The 13,793-nt window shown below is 40.9% G+C and overlaps 1 long non-coding RNA gene across 1 annotated transcript; it reads left to right on the top strand.

Annotated features, from left to right (window-relative positions):
• The first annotated feature begins 3,782 nt into the window (after positions 1-3,782).
• LOC116546208 lies at positions 3,783-11,777 on the top strand. The gene is made up of 2 exons (XR_004266625.1): positions 3,783-7,391; positions 10,392-11,777. It is a non-coding gene; the product is annotated as an uncharacterized LOC116546208 (long non-coding RNA).
• Positions 11,778-13,793: the final 2,016 nt, after the last annotated feature.

The following is a 13,793-nucleotide window of genomic DNA, read 5'->3' as shown; positions in this document are numbered from 1 at the left end:
ATCCCCACCTTGCAGCTGGAAAACTGAAAATACCTCTGACTGATTGCTTTCTGCAACTAATCTGATGTTTCCATAGAGTGTAACTTTGTAACTTCACTTGATTACAAGGCCAAGATTGCAGGGCCAAATCTTCCTTTGCATAGAAGTGCAACTTTGTAACTTCACTTTAGCCTCTGATTGCAGGCCACCACTTCATTTACATAGAGTGAACACCAAGTAGGTGGTCAATGGGAACCTCTAGGGGTTATTTGGACCCGAGGAGATTCTGCATCTGGGGCCCTTGAGCTGCTACTCGGCCAGCTCTTACACTGAGGAATGTACTTTGATTTTCAATAGATCTCTGCTTTCCTTGCTTCATTCTTTCCTTGATTTGCTGTGCGTTTTGTCCAATTCTTTGTTCAGAAGAACCTAGACAACTTGCAGTCAAGACCCGCTACTGGTAACATATTTTGGTGAGCCAGGTAGGAGGGAAGCCCAAAGTTTGGGGTTTATTTTTCTCCTTTCTTCTTTTCTTTTCTACTATATAGAGGGGGATCTTTCCCTTCCAACCCGTGACCCTTGGTGAACGGCGCCTATGCACAGAGACAACTGCAACTTTCTGGCTGGGGCCACTCTCTGGTGAAACTGAAAGTCTTCCACGTGAAAGCACCTGACCAGCACCGCAGGGTTCGGGTGAGGAAGCTGAGTCCTTTTCCTTTTTTTTTTTTTTTTTTTTTGTGGGGGTTGGTATTTTTAGTAGAGACGGGTATCATGTTGACCAGGATAGTCTTGATCTCCTGAGCTCGTGATCCACCTGCCTTGGCCTCCCAAAGTGCTGGGATTACAGGCATGAGCCACTGCGCCTGATCTTGTTTTTGCTTTTCTAAGTTCTATTCCTTTTCTCCTTCTTCTGATTTTCCTTTTTTTCTTTTTCAGTCTTTCAGCTGCTGTTTTCTAGTGGTTCCTTGGCGATTGAGGGGAACTGGTGGGGGCCACTCTCTCGTGTTGTCTGAAGGCCAAGGAGTGAACAGGGATGGCTGCCCTGCCTGGAAGAGGGAAATTCTATTTTCTATCCTTTCCAGTTATAGTCCCTGATCCCTACATGTGATGGAGTTGGCAGCAGAAGCTCATCCTGGACGAACTCACACACATTTCAGGCAACTTAAGCCTTCTTTTCTTATGCTAAATGCTTACCTTTACCTACTCACCTGGGTAAAGGACAGACTAGCTATGCAAAAAAAGGTTATACAAGTCAGAGGGTCTGGGCATGTTGTAGGTGGTCTGTGTGGGGCACAGGGTGTGTGTGGGGGAAATTCATGAAAGGGAATGTATTATTGCCTAAATTTAAAGGGTAACATTTAAAGGGCTAAAGGGTTGCTTTAAGTGGGATAGAAAAGCCTTAAGGAAAGTTCATAGACAGTCCCCAGTGGTGGAGGGAACCATTCCAAAGCAGTGCCAGCACCCATCTAAGGTCAGAGACATCTGACAGACCAAATCAGGGTCCTAAAGTGGGGATGACCCTGGGGACCCCATTCTGGATCCAGAGTTTTTTCAGGGGGATGTCCTGAGTAAAATTTGGGTCACCTAATGGACTCTCCGCTTTTCAAAGTCCTCTTCTCTTTTCCGGACCGCCATGGGCAACTCTCTATTCCACCTGATTCCACTATGAGCAATGCTACACCCATTCCACCAGATGCCCTGCTTGGCTACATCCTCCACCATTGAAATCAATTTGACCCTGAAAATCTAAAGGGAAAATGTGTAATTTTTTTCTGTGATACCATTGGCCCCATTATGAGCTCCCCAAACCCCAACAATGGTCAGACAATGGTAGCCTTAACTACGACACCATCCTGCAATTAGACGTACTTTGCAGGATGCAGGAAAAATAGTCAGAAATCCCATATGTACAGGTTTTCATGCTCCAATAGCAAAACCCCTAACAATCTGCAAAACTTCCAGAACCCACCTCCCTCCCCGCCCCCCCCCGCAAAGGAAAGTACTAAGGCAGAACTAGATATTATAGATGACCCCTTTTACAAGGGCCAGCTGTCTCTCAGGGTGAACAGGAACTGCCCCCATAGAGTCCCTTGCCAAGAGCTCCTGAGGCTAAAACCCAGGAGCAAACACCAGGGACCCTACTAAATCCCCCTCACACTTGGAGGGGAACACCATATTCAATTCTCTTTCCAGCCCTGCTACCTCCTAGGAAAGTAGCAGGAGCCAAGGGGCCAGTCCTCTTACAGGCTCCTTTCTCTGTAACTCACATACAATGTAAGGAAAAGCTAGGAAGCTATTCCGAGCATCCTAGGAAATTTGCAGATGGGTTCCAGACTTTGACCTGACCCTTTGCTTTCTCATGCAGGGATGTTCAATTCATTCTAGCAACCTGTTACACTCCCTTAGATGTAAGCTCCAAAAGCTACAGATGGGCCACAAACTAATCAAAATCAGCTTCTTGATATCACCATTATGGTGTATAACAATCATGACCTGAAGGAAGGAAAAAGGGAACAGAATAAATAGCTAGCCAAAATTATGGCAGCCATCATTGGCGAAGCCCTGAATGTCCAAAAAAATGTCTAAAGGAAACCCGAAGGGCCATAAAGATAATGCCAGCAAAGGTTCTTGCTTCAAATGCAAGAAAAGTGGGCATTAGGGAAAGGAAAATATTAAGCCCCCCCAACCCTGGCCCCTGCTGTCAATGCAAAGGCACCAGTTGTGGCCCTGGCACTGGAGAATTGACTGTCCGTGCTCCCCGCAAGAGGGTCAGTCAAAACTCTAGCAGTGCGAAAGGAGGAATTAGATGAAGACCCAAGGGGCCCAGGGTCTTCCTCACTGCCCTGGTCCAGGAACATTGTAATTACTACTGAGGAGCTCCAGCTAACTCTAGACGTCATGGATACCCAAATTTAGTTTCTTTTTGATGAGGGGGGAGTTACTGTGTCCTTACTGCTTACACAGGAAAGCTTTCCTCCCAGCCCATAAGTGTTATGAGAATGGAAGGGAAGCCACAAACAAGTTCATTGTTTTTTGGGTTTTTTTAAATGTTACTTCAAGTTTGTGCAGGTTTGTTATATAAGTATACACGTGCCATGGTGGTTTGCTGCACCTATCAACCCATGATCTAGGTTTTAAGCCCCACATGCATTAGGTATTTGTCCTAAGGCTCTTCCTCCCCTTGCTCCCCACCCCGCAACAGGCCTTGGTGTGTGATGTTCCTCTCCCTGTGTCAATGTGTTCTCATTGTTCAACTCCCACTTATGAGTGAGAACATGCAGTGTGTGGTTTTCTGTTCCTGTGTCAGTTTGCTGAGAATGATGGTTTCCAGCTTCATCCATGTCCCTGCAAAGGACATGAAATTCTTTTTTATGGCTGCATAGTATTCCATGTATATGTGCCACATTTTCTTTATCTAGTCTACCACTAATGGGCATTTGGGTTGGATCCAAGTCTTTGCTATTATAAATAGTGCTGCAATAAACATACATATACATGTGTCTTTGTAGTAGAATGATTTATAATCCTTTGGTTATATATCCAGTAATGGGGCTGCTGGATCAAATGGTATTTCTGGTTCTAGATCCTTGAGGAATCACCACACTGTCTTCCACATGACTAAACTAATTTACACTCCCACCAACAGCATAAAAGCGTTCCTATTTCTCCACAGCCTTGCCAGCCTGTTGTTTCCTGACTTTCCAATGATCACTATTCTAACTCACGAGATGGTATCTCATTGTGGTTTTGATTTGCATTTCTCTAACGACCAGTGATGATGAGCTTTTTTTCATATGTTAGTTGGCTACATAAATATGTTCTTTTGAGAAGTGTCTGTTCGTATCCTTTGCCCACTTTTTGATAGGGTTGACAAACAAGTTTATTTACTCCTCCTTTGATTTGTCAATTGGAGAAACAGCTCTTCCAACAGGAATTCCTAGTAGTACCAAGCTGCCCAATCCCCTTGTTGGGAAGAGATATTATGGTTAAAATAGGGGCACTACTACAATTTAAGCATCACCCAGTGAAAATGCTGATAGTTCAAAAATACAATGTTCCAGACCACATTAATAAACAGCTTAACCCATTGGCATTGGTATACTGGAAAACTAGGGAAGGCTAAAACAGCAGGGCCAGTCAAAATACAGTTTGAAGACCTCAGCTACTTTCCCAATCAAAAACAGGAAGCAAGAAAAGGCCTAGGACCTATCGTTGAGGTGTTACTTATTATATTGTCTCCTAAAACCCTGTAATTCTCCTTGCAATACCCCCATCTTACCCACTGTAAAGCCTTTGGGGAAATACCAGTTAGTATATGACCTCAGAATAATTAATGAGGCTATTGCTCCCATCTACCCACTGGTGGCAGATCCATAGGCCCTTATGGCTCAGGTACCAGGGGATGCAAAATGGTTCAGTCCTAGACCTAAAAGATGCTTTCTTCTCCATTCCTCTGGCCCCAGAGTCCCAATACCTCTTTGCCTTCGAATGGGAAGATCCTAATACCAGGGGAAAACAATAATATACTTGGACAGTGCTCCCTCAGGGCGTTGAGGATAGCCGCCACTTCTTTGCCCAAGCCTTAGAGAGGGACCTGAGGGATCTGAAATTGAAAAACGGGAGTATACTCTAGTATGTGGATGACCTTCTTGTGTGTAGCCCAACCCAGGAGGTTTCTGACCAAACTACTATAAAAACTTTGAATTTCTGGTCAGATAGGGGATACAAAGTGTCCAACAAGAAGGTACAGATTACCCTTCAATGGATGCAATACTTAGGGTATGTCTTAACACCCAGAGCCTGACAAATATCCCCAGAACGAGTGCAAGCCACATGTGGTTTGCCCCCTGCCACCCCCCTCCCCAAAACACATACACCAAGTAGTAGCTTTGTTCTTTTTCGGGAATGGTGGGGCTTTGCAGAATATGGGTACCAAATTTCATACTCATAGCAAAGGCCCTGTATGAAGCAACAAAGGGGCCTGAAAATGAGCTAATGGAATGAACCCCAGAAATGAGAGAAGCCTTTGCCAAGTTAAAACAGGCTCTCACCCAGGCTCCTGTTCTTGGCATCCCAGATGTAACTGAGCCCTTCTCTTTGTATGTAGCGGAGAAGAAGGGAATAGCTGTGGGTGTATTCCACAGAAATTAGGATCAGAACCCAGGCCAACCAACTACTTTTCAAAGAAGTTGGATGGAGTGGTCTTGGGGTGGCCAAGTTGCCTATGGGCAATAGCAGCCACTGCTATGTTAGTGGAGGAAGCCAGTAAAATTGCCCTGAGCCAACCACTGGAAGTTCTAACCCCCTCGCTAGGTTAAGTCAGTCTTAGAGATAAAGGGATATATCTGGATGAGAGGGGAAAGATTAGCCAAATACCAGGCTATGGCAGTAGTTTTGTGTCAAGTGGGGTTTGACACAGCACTGAGCTGGATATGCAGTAGTAAATCACAACACAATTATCGAAACCCAGCCACTGCTCCTTGGCACATCAGCACAAAAGGCTGAAATCATTGCTCTTGAGTATTAATGTTGGGACAAGGAAAAAAACAACATCTATACAGATTCTAAATATGCATTTCTTGTAGTTCATGCTCACGCTACAATCTGGAAAGAAAGGGGATTACTAACTAGCAAACAGTCCCCTATAAAGGATGGGCTTGAAATTCTTCAGCTATTGGAAGCAATACACTTGCCAAAGGCCATGCTACAGTTCATTGTGGGGCATCAAAGGGACTTAACCCCTACAGCACAAGGGAACAGAAAGGCTGACAGAGAAGCCAAAGCCACAGCCCACAGAGTGCAATCCCAACAGATCCTAGCACTGCTGCGTTTCTATGATTCCCCAGTAGAACCTGAGTACACACTATAGGAAGAATAGTTAATAAAGGAATAAGGGGGACAAAAAGAAAAAAGAAAGGAACCTGGTAGTAGATGGGGTCAAAAATATATCTCCCTCAGACAGCCCAGTGGAAAAGTATAAAAGCCATGCATGCGTCTTTCCATGTGGGGAGGGATGCAACTCTGGCCATGTTAAACCAGATCTTTACTGGGTCTAATGGCTTCAGTGGCTAAGCAGGTCTGCCAAGACTGCTCACTGTGTGCACTTAACAACCCAGGAAACAACATGCCTCCTCTAACAGAACCAGTGCAGAGGAGAGGAAGTTATCCAGGGCAAGATTGGCAGTTAGACTTCATATGCCAGCTTGCAGAGGATATGTGTTTTTTTTAGTACTAATAGATAGCTTTACTGGTTGGGTTGAAGCTTACCCTACCACAATAGAGAAGGTTAATGAGGTTATAAAGTTTCTATTAAAAGAAATAATCCCTGGGTTTGGGTTACCTCAGAACCTCCAAAGTGATAATGGCCTGTCCTTTATCTCCCAAATAACTCAAGGGTTTGCTAAGGCTTTTGGAATCAAGTATTATTTACATGTAACATGGAGCCCTCAATCCTCTGGGAAGGGAGAAAGGGCTAACCAAACTCTAAAACCAGTGTTGCTAAGCTATGTAAGGAAACATCAGAAATTTGGGTCAGCTTACTGCCCATAACCCTCTTAAGGATACATAATACCCTTAGAGCAAAAATTAATATAAGCCCATATGAATCTTATTATTCTTGACTAATGATTTAATTACTGATCCAGAAAGGGCTGATTTAGTAAAATACCTAACCAACCTAGGACAATTTCAGCAGGCTTTACAAAAATGGAATTCAAAGGCTTCCCACACCGGGAACAACTAGCAACCTAAAATCAGGCCAGGAGATAAGGTACTTGTTAAAATGTGGAAGGAGCGATCACCAGCTCAGCAATTACAACCAAAATAGAAGGGACTGTTTTCAGTGGTACTGGCCATGCCTTCTGCAGTCAAAGTACTAGGATTAGACAGCTAGATACATCTTTCAAGGATTAAGACAGCAATACCAGAAGACCTGGAGCAGGAACCTCAAGTTCCCATCTGTCACTAGACTTGTGAACCTGTGGAAGACCTGAAGTACCTGTTTAGAAGACAGCCAAAAGATAAGTAAACGCCTACCAATTTTCCTTGGTGTCTTTGTTGCATAGTTACTATAGGCTAGAGTAACAGTAACCACTTACAATTTTTTTTTTTCTTTTGCAGTTTAATTGACTTCTTCCAAATGGATGGAATCACTTCCTTTGTAGTAATTATGCAAAATGTTTTAATACATTTCTATAACAAACATTCCTGATGGCATAGGTATCCACCTCCAAAGTTCCCATTATATCTTTTAACCAAATTCATTTCCCCTTGCATTAGAGACTGTCAAGCTTCAGACGATCATGTGACAAGGTTTCCAGCCAGTTCCAGGTGAAGACACCACCCCTGGCCATCAAGAAGCCACCCCATCTCCACTAGGCAGAGTAGGGCGAGAGTTCCATGATCTCCAACAGGTAGGGATACGCCCCAAGTCAGCACAGAAAAAAGACCATCAGTCTCTCTGTCTCCCATAAAGATTTATGGGGATCACGTCTCTCAGTGGGGAGATGAGGCAGGAGAATAGGGTCTGGAGGCAGGGAACCTAAGGACATTTCTCACAGACTTCCTAGCACTAAACTGAAAGGAAAACCGATTTTCCATGCCTAAGTAACAAAAGGACCAGAGGCTACTCCCTTTGCAAACCCTCACCTTTTCTGTGTGTCAGATGGGAAACTGAAAGTACCTCTGATTGTTTCTGCAACCAATCAGACCTTTGCATCAGAATGTAACTTTGTAATTTCACTTCTGTCGCTGATCCTCTGCTGTCTGCAACCAGTCAGACTAATTGCAGGCCAAGTCTTCCTTTGCATATAAGTGCAACTTTGTAACTTCATCTTAGCCTTTGATTAGTTGCTTTCTGCAACCAATCAGATGTTTGCATAGGAGTGTGACCTTTATAACTTTACTTCAGCCTCTGATTGGTTGCTTTCCAAAACCAATCAGACTGATTGTGGGCCACCACTTCCTTTACATGAGGTGAACGCCAAGTGGCCAATGGGAAACTTCTAGGGGATATTCGGACCTGGGAGGATTGTGCATCTGGGGTGCTTGAGTTGCTGCTCTGCTCACTCTCACACTGTGGAGTGTACTTTCACTTTCAATAAATCTCTGCTTCTGTTGCTTCATTCTTTCCTTGCTTTGCCATGTGTTTTGTCCAATTATTTGTTCAAAATGCCAAGAACCTGGACAACTTACAGTCAAGACCCTCTGCCGGTAACACTAGTTGTATCCCTGTACATGAATGGCCTTTCAAGATTTTCCTAGAAGAAAAAGATCACCTCATTGTCTTTCATTTTTTGAATAAAAACTGATAGCCCAATAGATAAAATATGAGTTACTGATCACCCCTGGAGAGGATTAGAATATGCCACCCCAAAATATGCCACTTTGGCATACAGATTATTTTGAGCTGAAGGCAATTGAGAAACAGTAGACACAGGAAAAGCTCTCTGCCTTTTCCCCTTCTGGCCTAAAAGCAGAGAATAAATTTCCCTTTGGAAATACAACATACAGTTTTATTTATAAAAAGGTGTCCCCTTCTCCTCTACCAGGAATACCTGAGATGGCACCAAAATGAATCTGCCTAACAAACCTTACTACTCAATTCTTATCTATCACACATTTCATAGTCACCTTCCCATAATTTACTGCCCTTAGGAGCCCAAGTCCCTTTCCTTTGACTAGTCACCTCTCTACAATTTATTACCCTTTGTTAAAACGGTATATAAGTTCCTAAATTTAACCACATCTTTCAGTTTTCACTTATCTGTGAAGCTGCCATGGATGTAAAAATATTAATAAAATTTGTTTGCTTTTTCTCCTGCTAATTGTATGTCTTTTATCGACTTAATTTACAGGCCTCAAGTACATAATTAAGAGAGTGGGAGGAAAAGTTTTTTCTCTCCTACACCTCTTTCGCTCTTAGTGTAAACACTACAGATTGGAAATAAAACTTATCCTGAACAATAGGCTTATAAATGCAACTAGTGGCTAGGTACAGTGGCTCACACCTATAATCCTAGCACTTTGGGAGGCCGAGGTGGGTGGATCACCTGAGGTCAGGAGTTCGAGATCAGCCTGGCCAACATGGAGAAACCCTGTCTCTACTAAAAATACAAAAATTAGCTGGGCATGGTGGTGCACATGTGTAATCCCAGCTACTCAGGAAGCTGAGACCAGAGGATTGTTTGAACCCAGGAGGCAGAGGTTGCAGTGAGCCAAGATCATCCCACTGTACTCCAGCGTGGGCATCAGAGCAAGACTCCATCTCAAAAACAAAATAAATAAAATAAATGCAACTAGTGGTAGATTGAAGCCGACGTATAAAAAATGTTAAACTTTAAGATAAATAGTGGTTCTCAGAACATAACTTAGCTAATATAAAAGCTATTTATAAGCTAACATAGAAGTTGCAACCAGAAGGGGGATTATTTTGGCAAGCAGAACATGCAAAAATGAATGCCACAGAGGCCAATACCAAAGTATCACTCAGGAAAGACAAGAGTGTAGCTCTGTGATGTAGATGGATATATTCTAATCATAAAACTAACTCTACTTCCTCCAAATTTATGCCCACAAACCAACTTTCTGCTTAACTTTTTCTTGTCTCTTATGTATTTTTAACTTAATCATCTTTAAACACTTTGATAAGAGTTCTTACATTCTCCATAGAAACACTTTGTGAGCTATATGAACTGCAAATATTGCTTCATTGAAAAGATTCCTAGAGTCATGAAAGAAAGCAAACCAAGTGCTAATGTTGTTCATGCTTCACTTATAAAATGAAATGCGTACTATTTATAAATCTAGAAAAAATGTCATAATTTCAGGTTGAATGTTAGAATTTACACAGTAATCTAGTATTTCTGTGGAAGTGTCAAAAAAAGGGCAAAATTATATAGTACAGAGGAGTGAGTGGCTGGAGGCTCTCTAAACAAGGTACCCACTGGATGCCATTATCTTGGTGAGAAAGAAAAGCAGCCACTGACATGAGGAGTTGGCCTGGTTCTTACAGATAGGACTTGGCATTCTCCTGTCAAATATAAGCAATTTCACAGAATATGAACATTAGACAAGGCTGTGCTGATTTAGCAAGACAAAACACTGTAACCCTCTGTAATCATGTCTCAACAACCCACCAAAACCCGAACATGGTCCAAACCACAAAATGACCAAACATCCCCTATCTTGCCTAAGAATAGTGACTACTGCTTCTTTACCAATTACAATATAAGCCTGAGACTAGTCCGCCCTCCTTCTAGATAAGAGTTATTAGATATCCAATTTTAAGAATTACCCCCTGCTTCCTGACAGCATTCAATCCAGAGCAAAGCTTCACTTCTTTAAAACACTCCCCAAACCACCAAACACAAGCTAAATTCTTACAAATTTCTTTCCAACCACCTCTTACTGAGATGTCCCATGATTCCTCATGGTGTGCATTCTCGCTTGCTGCAACAAGGAAATAAACCCAACTACAAGTGTGTTCCCGGTAGTCTTTAGCTGAAGAGCATTGAGGCTGGAGAATCCAGAAGAATTCAAGAGCTGGAGACAGCTTACTTGTTAGGACACTAAAAACAGACCTATCTTTCAAGGGTGAATTTATATTAGCCACAGACAGAAACTGATGGATAAATAACATTACTAATTTATTAATTTATGAAAAAGAAAGTTTAGAAGAGTCAGAAAAGGCAAATGTATAGAGTGAGAAAAGAGATGAATGGTTTCCTGAAGGTGACTGTGGAAAGGGGGGTTAAATGTTAAAGGGCATGAGGGGTCTTACTGAGGGGTGATAGAAATGTCCTAAAAACTGTATGATTGTGATGATCACACAGCTTGATAAATTTACTAAAAATCATTGGACACTTAAAATGAGTGAATTGCATGGTATGTAAATTATAGCTCAATGAAGTTGTTAAAACAACAATGATAATCCGGAGGAGAACAGCTACTTGAATCCATCCAGCAAATATTCTCCTTCTGTAGATAGCCAATGGTCAACAAAAATGAAAACATGTTCAATCTCATTATTTATCAAGAAACTACAAATTGAAACCTCAATGAGAGGCAGCAATTACAAGCATTAAAATAGTTAAAATTTGAAAGACTGACAATTCCAGTGTTGACAAGGATGTGGAACAACTAGAATGCTTATACGCTGCTGCTAATAGTTTAAGTTTGTGAAAAATTGTTTGGGACACATATTCCATAACCCAGAAATTCCACTCCTAGCTATAATGCCTACATATATTCACTAAAATATATGTTGACCAAAACAGAACTCAAATGCCCATCTATCGTAAAATGGATAAAGAATTTGTAGTGTAGTTCCATAAAATTACTATTAAGCACAACAACATGTATCCATCTCGTAAATATGATGTTAAGCAAAAGAAGTTAAACAACAAGAACACTTGTATGATTCCATTTCTATAAAGTTCAAACACAGGCAAAATGAATCTGGAATGTTGGAAGTCAAGATAGTAGTTTCCTTGTGGGAGCCGTAAGGATGTCGTGAGTAGGAGAGGCTGGGGCTTCTGCATTGCTGGTGAAGTTTATGTCTTGATCTGGGTGGGGGTTATCTGGGTGTGGTCACTTTGTAATAATTCATTAAGCTGCACATTTATGATCTGTATATTTTTCTGTATGTATGTTACACTGTAAAAGAGTTTACTAAAAGAGATATAATTATTGTGAAAAAGTTGATAATCACTGAAATTGAGTATCGGGTACATGGAAGTTGATTATACCATTCCCTCTATTTTTGTGCATTTGAATTTATGATAAAAACTTAAAATATATATGTATATATATGTTGCACATTTTATATGCATATATGTATACAGTACACATATAGGAATATGTATTTATCTATATTTATTTGTGAATGTTTGAATTGCTCCTTGTCCTGTCAATCTGTTCAAAAGTGAACAAGATTTCCCAGAGACCACAGCAACATGAACAAAGCCAGGTGATTCTTTTATACCAGACATATAAGGTCAGTGTGCTTAGATAACATTAACCAGCAAAAGCAATATATCTAACATGTAAGATGAAAGTCTAAGTGAACATTTTTATGCATGTATTAATATAAATGTATTGACTATATATGTAACTGTAGCTATAGATATATTGAATAAAATGTAGACAATCTGACAGTGTCTTTTTTACAGTCCAAATCCTATTAAAATGAGCTTTGGCTAGGATTACAATTTTTTTGTTTCATGGGAATGTTTTGAATGTTCTAGAAAGAAATAAGATTTAAAAGTCATTTATGAACAGTGCTCAAGAGAAATAAATACATCATCCTGTACATTTTGTTTTGGACTCCAGGTTAATGATTGCTTTGAGACTTCTAAGTATCACTAGGTATATTTCACTGAAATAAAATGTTGGGCAAACTTTTTGGAAAAGCTTCCATAAAAAGAAACAACAGACCCAGAACAGGATACTATTGCACCAGGAGAGATATGAGGCCTTCACCACTACTGCTCTCAAGTAGCTACTGAATGATCCAAAATACACAAGTTCTACCAAAAGAAAAATATCTAGGAGTAATTTGAGGGTAGGATGTTTGTTGAAAATAAAATTTAGACTGAGGGATTTGGGGAGCATGGATCGAAGAAAAATGTATAAAAATAACTCGGCAGAGTCTCACTGTGGTCATGCTTTTCTTGAGAGCGGACTTGAGAACACTATGCCTATGTGAGAGGAACTTCACTATCGTATCTTGGATAACCAGCACAACTACCAATAAATACTTGTTTAAACATTTTAGACACCTGATATCAAACGTAATAAACCCTGCAAGCGAGCAGGAACATGTTGACTTCCCCATGTTTTTCCTCTCCATACCTGTGGTCATGAGAATGAGATGGTTTGAATGACCTTTTATTCCCCGAGAGGTTCTTAACTTTGTTGTGCATGAGAATTACCATATAGAATGGAAGGTGAAACTTCAACATACCGCATATTGAAAGCCATTTAAAGAACTTTTAAGGGAACTGTTGGCTTTCACAATTTTTGCCAAATGTGCTGACTTTAAAACCTAATACCCAATTCAGACACACTCCACTATAGTTGTGGCCTCTAGCTGGGGTTGTTAGAATATAGCATTATCAGTTACATTTAAATTTCAGAAAAGGCCGGGCATAGTGGCTCATGCCTGTAATCTCAGCACTCTGAGAAGCTGAGATGGGTGGATCACGTGAGGTCAGGAGTTCAAGACAAACCTGGCTAACATGGTGAAACCCTATCTCTACTAAAAATTATCCAGGCATGGTGGCACATGCATGTAATCCGAGCTACTTAGGAGGGTGAGGCAGGAGAATTGGTTGAACCTGGGAGGCAGAGGTTGTAGTGAACCAGTATTGCACTACTGCACTTCAGCCTGGGCAACAGAGCAAGACGCTGTCTCAAAACAAAACAAAACAATAAATTTCAGTTAAATAGCAAACACATTTTTAGTATAGGTATGTCCCATGTTTATTTGGGCCATAATTATTAAACAATTATTTGTTGTTTATTTTTATTTCCTAAATCTGGATTCATGGTTTATAATGTTTATAGTAAAAGATTCAAAAGGCACCCACACAATTTAGATGCATTGAAGTAAAACTCTGGGAGGTAAACACTTGCAATAAAATTAAGTTATTACATAATAATAAGAAACAGATGATCTGTTCCTATATAAAAATGCACAAAGGACATGAAGAGACAATCACACACCAAAAAAAGACATACGAATGGCAAAGTGCATTTAAATATTCAGCCTTATTGTATTAACATAATTAACAGTTTATAAGAAAACCAAAAAA

This window comes from Sapajus apella, unplaced genomic scaffold, assembly GCF_009761245.1.
Source record: "Sapajus apella isolate SASKATOON/1434 unplaced genomic scaffold, GSC_monkey_1.0 scaffold677, whole genome shotgun sequence".
Lineage (NCBI taxonomy): Eukaryota > Metazoa > Chordata > Mammalia > Primates > Cebidae > Sapajus > Sapajus apella.
This window is presented reverse-complemented; position numbering and strand designations above follow the sequence as displayed.